Genomic DNA, 7645 nt, shown 5'->3' with positions numbered 1-7645 from the left:
TTCCCTATGTGGGCTTTCTCTCCTTCCTGTCGACTTCCCCACTCCCCATCTGGGGCTTCTTGGGATCATTTCTTAAGTAAACAACTTGCATTTAAATCCTTGTGCCAAGATCTGCTTCTAGACAAGAAGAGGAATGGGCTGGGTACAGTGGCTCATGCCTGTAATCCCAGCACTTTGGGAGGCTGAGGTGGGAGGATTGCCTGAAGCCTGGAGTTCAAGACCAGCCTGGGAAACAAAGACCCCATCTCTACAAAAAATAAAAAAAAATCAGCTAGATGCTGTGGCATGTGCCTGTAACCCTAGCTTCTCAGGAGGCTGAGGCAGGAGGATTGCTAAGGCCAGGAGTTTGAGACCAGCCTGGGCAACATAGCGAGACCCTGTCTCTCCAGAAAAAGAAAAAAAAGACCCAACGAAATGAAACTGTATTTGAGTGCCTACTATTGGCAAAGATTTGTGCCAGGGTGTTCACATCCTCACTTCTTTAAATCCTGTGAGGATGACTTTGTCATTCCCATTTTACCACATCAGGAAACTAAGGCTAAACAGACTTGCTGTGGACCCAGCGTCCTGCCAGCAATTGATGGAGCCTGGATTTGTTTTGGATGATGGGCAATCCCTAGTTCCCTAAGGACAGGCTACTGATGTCCTGGACTATCAGTGCAAGTTTCAGGCTTAGCAGTTATGTGGACAAGTGGCTTCTCCTCTCTGGGCCTCAGTTTCCCTGTCTGTGAAATGCAAAGATAGAGCCATAACATGTCAGAAAGCCCTTCTGACTCTTGCAGTCAGGAGGAGAATCCATAGGTGATAGCACTCCTGGGCCCTGTCCTCCCCTGCCACACAGCCAGGTCTCCCTGAATTCTTCCAGATAAAGTCTTGGAGGCCATCAGAGGGTTGGCCTCTCAGCTGATCTCCTGCTCAGGTTTATTGACAGATGTTTAAGGGTTAGATGGATTATCTCCCTGCAATAAGACAGAAAACATAATTTTCCAAATGTCAGTTGACTCTCTAGGAAAAGCACATATTTTGGCTGCTCTGAAATGTCATGGAGGGAAGTCAAAATTATTGGAATTCATTGATGAAACTGTAATCTTTCCCCATGTACTTTCCACAAATGCTGTATAACTCTTTCTAGGAGGCAGTTTCTATAGATTTAATGAAAAGAATGAGGCAGATAAGATGGAGGATGGCAGCAGATTAATGGTTGCTTGAAAGATTATGTGCAGATGGCAGTGGATGATGGATGGCAGGAAGTTGGCACAGATAGACCAAAGCTTTCTAGGCACCAGGCGCTACACTAGATACAAAACACATATGACTTGAAGGAATCATCTCTGTTTCTGAGATGAAGGGTTTTAGATTCAGAGAGGCTAAGCCATCAGAACAAGGTCACACAGCAAGGTGGTGACAGAGTCAGGAGTTAGACCCTGGTCCAGTCATGAGGAGCAAAGGCTTTGGAGCAACAGGACGTGGATTTGAATTTGCTGCCCACTGATGTGTCATTGTGGGATCCTTGGCATGTCCCTTGGCCTCTTTGAGTTTCTTCGTCTTAAATGTGGGATAACACCATTCTTGGTAGCCTGGGGTGTACAGCTGTTGATGCACCTTCAGGCATCAGTGCTGAGGATCTCACTGTGACATTATGCTGGCTACTAGAGAGCCTCTCCCCATTAGGGTCTGTCCACTCCTAACCTTCTCACCCCACTCCCCTGCCCTGTAGGAAGGTAATTTCTGGCTGGTGTTTCCCTGTGGGTTATTGACACCCGGAAGCTAACGCTCCACCTTATCCTTGCCTGTTAGTCTCCTGTGTCTTTGGCATTTGCCACTACAGAAGTATATGCAGGTAGCTCCCACCAGATTCTGGTTTTTCTTTGTCATTTTCCCAATTTTTTCCATCTTTTGGGCATCTTGCTTTTTTTCTGGAGTGGTCAGTGATGTCTGCTTGTCTCAGCACTTGAGGCTCCCGGATCTTCACTCCCGCACAAGTTATCCAGCCCCACCACTCACATGGGACCTCCACTCTCTCTCTATTGAGGTTACTGCCTAGACCACACCCCATCCTCGCTCTGGCTTGGGGACCTGAGCTCTAGTTGAAGAGTGTTTGAAGGTTGCTGACAACCATCGCTTCATCTATCTGCCATGGTGCCTGAGATCACACCATTAGAAAGTCACTTGTTTGGTTAAAGGTAAGGTGTATTCTCTTAAAATGCAGCACTAGGTGGAAACGAAGTTCTGTGAGCCCTCCATACCCTAGCAAGAGATGCTGCTAAGTAACAGGCTATAGGGTGGGTAAGATGCTGGGTCATTCCGATATTCTCCTTAGTGAGTGAGGAACTCTCACCTGTTCTCATAGCCTCAATCCTGAAATTTTCCCATTGTTGCGGGCTGGGCTGATGCTGCCTTTAATGTCAGCCATCAAGACACTCTGAAGTAGACAAACTTGATTTTCCCCCACCTATCTGAGGTGAGATGAGGAGGAATTTTAGAATTTTATCAGAAGCTTCAAGCTGTGGACTTAGGCTGAGGGGGAAATCCAGAAAAACCCAATGAGAGTCTGTCAAAGGCCAGAAGGAACTAGTTTTTCTGAATGCTGATTCCTTAACCAACCTCTCATCTCTGATTGGTCTGGATGATATGACCAGATCGGGGGCTCTTTTGGATGCAAATATGGGGGCTTAGTGTCAGGAGCCATATGCATAGAGGATGCAGCTAAAGGGAAAAATAAAACCAAACCCAGCCCCAATCTCAGAAGACTCTAAGCCTCTCCCCACCCCACCCCCATTCTTTTGTAATAATGATAGCTAAAATTGTTGGGAACTTATCATATGCCAGGCAATGTTCTAAGTGATTTATGTATATTAACTTAATGGATCTGCAAAATAACAATGAAATAACTCTTATTTTCTGTCCATTCTGCAGATGAGAAAACTGAGGCACAGACAGAGCAGGTGTGTAATTTTCTCTCGAGGTCTGTTAGATTGCAGAGCCAGAGTTTGAACCTAGGTGTCCCTGCTCCACGGGCCGTGCACTTAACCATTGTATATTACTGCCTCTTACATGAGATAGATTTGCTTCCATGCTGACCCACAGGGACCTCCATGCTAAGCACTGATGTCCTGGTTTTCAGCTAGGGAAACATTTTCTCTGCAGCCTCTGGCTCCACCCTGCATACTGCCCTCACACAGGTGTCTGCCTACTGCAGTCTTTGGAGAATTACCTCTGGCTCTTGCGGGGCAATGCCACACACAGGAAGGCAGGGCCCTGGTGTTGGACAGATCTGGATGAATTTCCTAACTTCCAACAGCTTCATTTCTTTGGGAAAATTACCTCTGCTTCTCAAGCTCTCAGTTTCCTCAACTGTAAAATGATCACACACTTTTATAATGAGAAACTGAGAGTAGTGACGTGAAGGAAGGATACAAAGAGCTGTGACACATTACACCGAGGGTAATAATGTTGATATCTGGTATTAGGGTAGGGTAGATCAGGGATAGTGTTCCTGGAGAAGTGATGTATCAACCGAGATATAAATTTAAAAAAGTAGTGCTTCATCGTGAAAAACTCGAAGACTACAAAAATTCACACAGTAAAAAGTCAATGTTGACTGTGTGCAGTGGCTCATGCCTATGAGGCAAGAGGATGGCTTGAAGTCAGGAGTTTGAGACTAGCCTGGGCAACATAGCGAGACCCCGTCTCTACCAAAAAAAAAAAAATCGCTGGGCATGGTAGCTTGTACCTTTAGTTCTAGCGACTTGGAAGGCTGAGGTGGGAGGATTGCTTGAGCCCACAAGGCATTTGAGGTTGCAGTGAGCTGTGATTGTACCACTGCACTCCAACCTGGGTGACAGAGTGAGACCCTGTCTCTAAAAATAAATAAAGTTTTTAATTTTTTTTTTTTTTTTTTTAAGACAGAGTCTCACTCTTGCCCAGGCTGGAGTGCAGATGTATGATCTTGGCTCACTGCAACCTCCGCCTCCTAGGTTCAAGTGATTCTCATGCCTTAGCCTCCCGAGTAGCTGGAATCGCAGGCATGCGCCACTATATCTGGCTAATTTTTGTATTTTTAGTAGAGATGAGGTTTCACCATGTTGGCCAGGCTGGTCTCAAACTCCTGACCTCAAGTAATCTGCCTGTCTTGGCCTCCCAAAGTGCTGGTATTACAGGCGTAAGCCACTGTGCCCAGCCGCTTTTTAAAAAAATATGAGTGTAGAAAGTCTACAGAAAAAAAACCATCAATGTCAGCAGCATAGTTTTTGAATGTCCTTAGATCCCTCAGAAACCAGATGAAGCAATTAGAGAACAAAACCAAAGGTACATAAAGAACATTTATAACAAAGTTAGCTACTAAGGTATCTTCACAAATCCCAAAACACGGTGGGGGGAAAAAAAAAATCACTGACAGCCACGTGATCTGCACGGTATTAGCATCTGTGTGAGCAGAAGCAGCAGAAGAAATGGAGTCTTCGATAAACCTGAGTGCAGGGAAATCAAAAATTAGCCAATATTTATTGCAGATGGCAGACAAATTAGAGAATCCAGCCAATCCTGGGAGAGATTTTGCTCAAACCTATAGAGGGACCATGCAAGGGAAGCCCTAGTGGGCTCTTAAAACTGACGGCCCAAGATCCCCTTCTAGGCGAGGCTCCCACATGCATGAGAAACTGCTGACTGTGGAATCAAAACTGAGCCAGAAAAGGATGGTAGAGACAAAGATAAAGTCCAGATAAGAGTGGGAAGACAGGCTGGGTGTGGTGGCTCACGCCTGTAGTCCCAGCACTTTGGGAGGCCGAGTGGGGTGGATCACGAAGTCAGGAGTTTGAGACCAGCCTGGCCAACATGGTGAAACCCCATCTCTACTAAAAACACAAAAATTAGCCAGGCGTGGTGGCGGGCGCCTGTAATCCCCACTACCCGGGAGGCTGAGTCAGGAGAATCGTTTGAACCTGGGAGGTGGAGGTTGCAGTGAGCCGAGATCGTGGCACTACACTCCAACCTGGGCGACAGAGCGAGACTGTCTCAAAAGAGGGAGGAGAAAACAGGGCCAGGAAATCTCTGAGAGCAAGCCACATATTTTTGACCAGACAAAAACAACAGAAGAAGGAGTCCTGTGAAGTCTGTGTTTCTAACTTCTGAACAATGCCTCCTAGAAGTTCAGGAAAATTAGTTTTACATGAAAATAAGCCACAGGAAAGAATCAAGACCAAAGTCAATCCAAAGTTTTTGTAAGAGAGCAAAAGAATAAGGAGCAGAATAGCATTTCTGCAGACAAAGAAGCCGCAAAACAACAAAAGTATAACCTTCTGTTTCAAATGTATGAAATACATTATAATACAATGTTTGAAAGAAAGCCATAAATCAGAATGAGAAAAACTCAGAATCCAAGTGGCAGAACTCAAGAAAGAATCACATATTAAAAAAAATAAAGACTAAACTGGAAGGAACTGAAGAGAACGTCAACATTGTAAATGTCTTAATTGAAATAGAAGTGAAAAGGAAAAAAATTAAAAATGAAAGACAAATGAAAATAGAAAAAATTCAAGACAGAGAGGCAAATATTAAAGATAAGCAAAGAAAATCCAACATGTAGACATTAGGAGTCCCTGAAGAAGAAAACCAAAGCAAAAGAACAGAATAAATACCAAAACTATAAAATAAAACTTTCCTGAAATAAAATATGATTTAAAAACTCCATATTGAAAGACCATACTCTAGTCCCGAGATATGGAAATAAAACAACTCCAAGATGTATCCCAGTAAAATTACTGATCCATAAGAAAAAAAGTCCTGTAGGCATTTGGCCCAAAGAACCAGTGATTTTAAAGGGTAACAAAATGAGATTGTCATGACAGTTTTACAAAGTGATGCTTCATTACATAAGACAAAGGAGTAACATTAAATATACTGAAGAAAAAATGTGTAAGCCAAGGATTTTATGCCCATCAGCACTGACATTCAAGTGTAAAAGGGAACAGACTATTACCTGTATGCAAGAACTCAAGAAATACAGTTCTTTTGAGTCTTTAAAGAGAAATCCATTGGCAAATGAACTTCAGATGACCCAAACAACTAGAAAGATAACATAAGGACTAGTGGTAAGCATTAAACATATATTGAGATGGAATTTCGCTCTTGTTGCCCAGGCTGGAGTGCAATGGCGTGATCTTGGTTCACTGCAACCTCCGCCTACTGGGTTCAAGCGATTCTCCTGCCTCAGCCTCCTAAGTAGCCGGGATTTCAGGCATGTGCCACCATGCCTGGCTAATTTTTTATTTTTAGTAGAGACGGGGTTTCTCCATGTTGGTCAGGCTGGTCTTGAACTCCCGACCTCAGGTGGTCTGCCCGCCTTGGCCTCCCAGAGTGCTGGGACTACAGGCGTGAGCCACTGCACCCTGCCAATTTTTTTTTTCTTAAAGGGACGGAGAATAGTCTGTAGTTGCTAAATGCTCTGACCATGTAAATATATAAAAATGGGAGGAGAATAAGAAGATCAAATGCAAAAACAATTTCTTTTTGACTTTCAGAAATCATATTGGTGGAGGTTGTATTAATGTTGTTATTCCGAAATTGTTATGTATGTAATGTGGGATGAAGCAAATGAATAATTATGAGATATGAAAATTCTATCATCTCTTGTGTCTTGAGAACTGTTATTCTTCGTGTAGAAGAAAGAAGATATGGATGCAATATAGAAGTGATTATACAGCAAGTCCATAGTCTTGAATTTAAATGGGAAGTGTCAGGCAGTATTCATATTATGGACATCTGTTCATATCATTTTACTTAGATTTAACTCATTCTTTCTACTCACTGAAGAATATTATGTAATTTTGCACAATTGACTCAAGAAAAAAATATATTCTCCCCATTTTTACTATTTACAAATCATGTGGCATTGTATTTCTGAGTATAGGAGGGAATATTTTTGAATGAGAAAGTCTTAGAAATAAAATGCAGTGTCAAGGACTAAGTTTTTCAATAGATATTAGATAATTGCATTCCAAAAGGGTTGCATCAATTTCAACTTCCACTGTGAATGGACAAGAGGACCATGTTTCCACACCCTCACCAACCTGTTTTCAGTCCTGTAGGAAAAATATGGCTTTGGTATATATATTTTTAATTGCTAAAGAGATTGAGAATCTTTAAACAAACTGATAGACTATTTCTTCTTTTGTGAATTGCCTACTTGAAATTTGATCGTTTAAAGTTGAGTGCTTTTCTTTTCATTGTTTATTAGGCATTTTCAACATATTATAGCTATTTATCCTTTTCTGGTTGTAAATATATTGCCTTTATCTGGCATGTCTTTCAACATGGAGTAGGTTTAAGGATTTTTTTTTTTTTTTGACAGGGTTGCTGGAGTGCAGTGGTACAATCTTGGCTCGCTGCATACTCTGACTTTGGGATCAAGCAATCCTCCTACCTCAGCCTCCCGAGTAGCTGGGACTACAGGCGCGTGCAACCATGCCTGGTGAATTTTTGTATTTTTGGTGGAGATGGGGTTTTGCCATGTTGCCCAGGCTGGTAGAGGGTTTAAGTTTTTATGTAGCCAGATGTGTCAATTACTGTCCCCCTCTTAATAGCTTCTGGGTTTTCTGTGACATTTAAAAAAATATTTAAAGAAAGAAAAAGGCAAAAAAGGCCTTCT

Source organism: Pan paniscus, chromosome 18 (genome assembly GCF_029289425.2).
Source record: "Pan paniscus chromosome 18, NHGRI_mPanPan1-v2.0_pri, whole genome shotgun sequence".
Classification (NCBI taxonomy): Eukaryota; Metazoa; Chordata; class Mammalia; order Primates; family Hominidae; genus Pan; species Pan paniscus.
Note: the sequence above shows the minus strand (reverse complement) of the source record.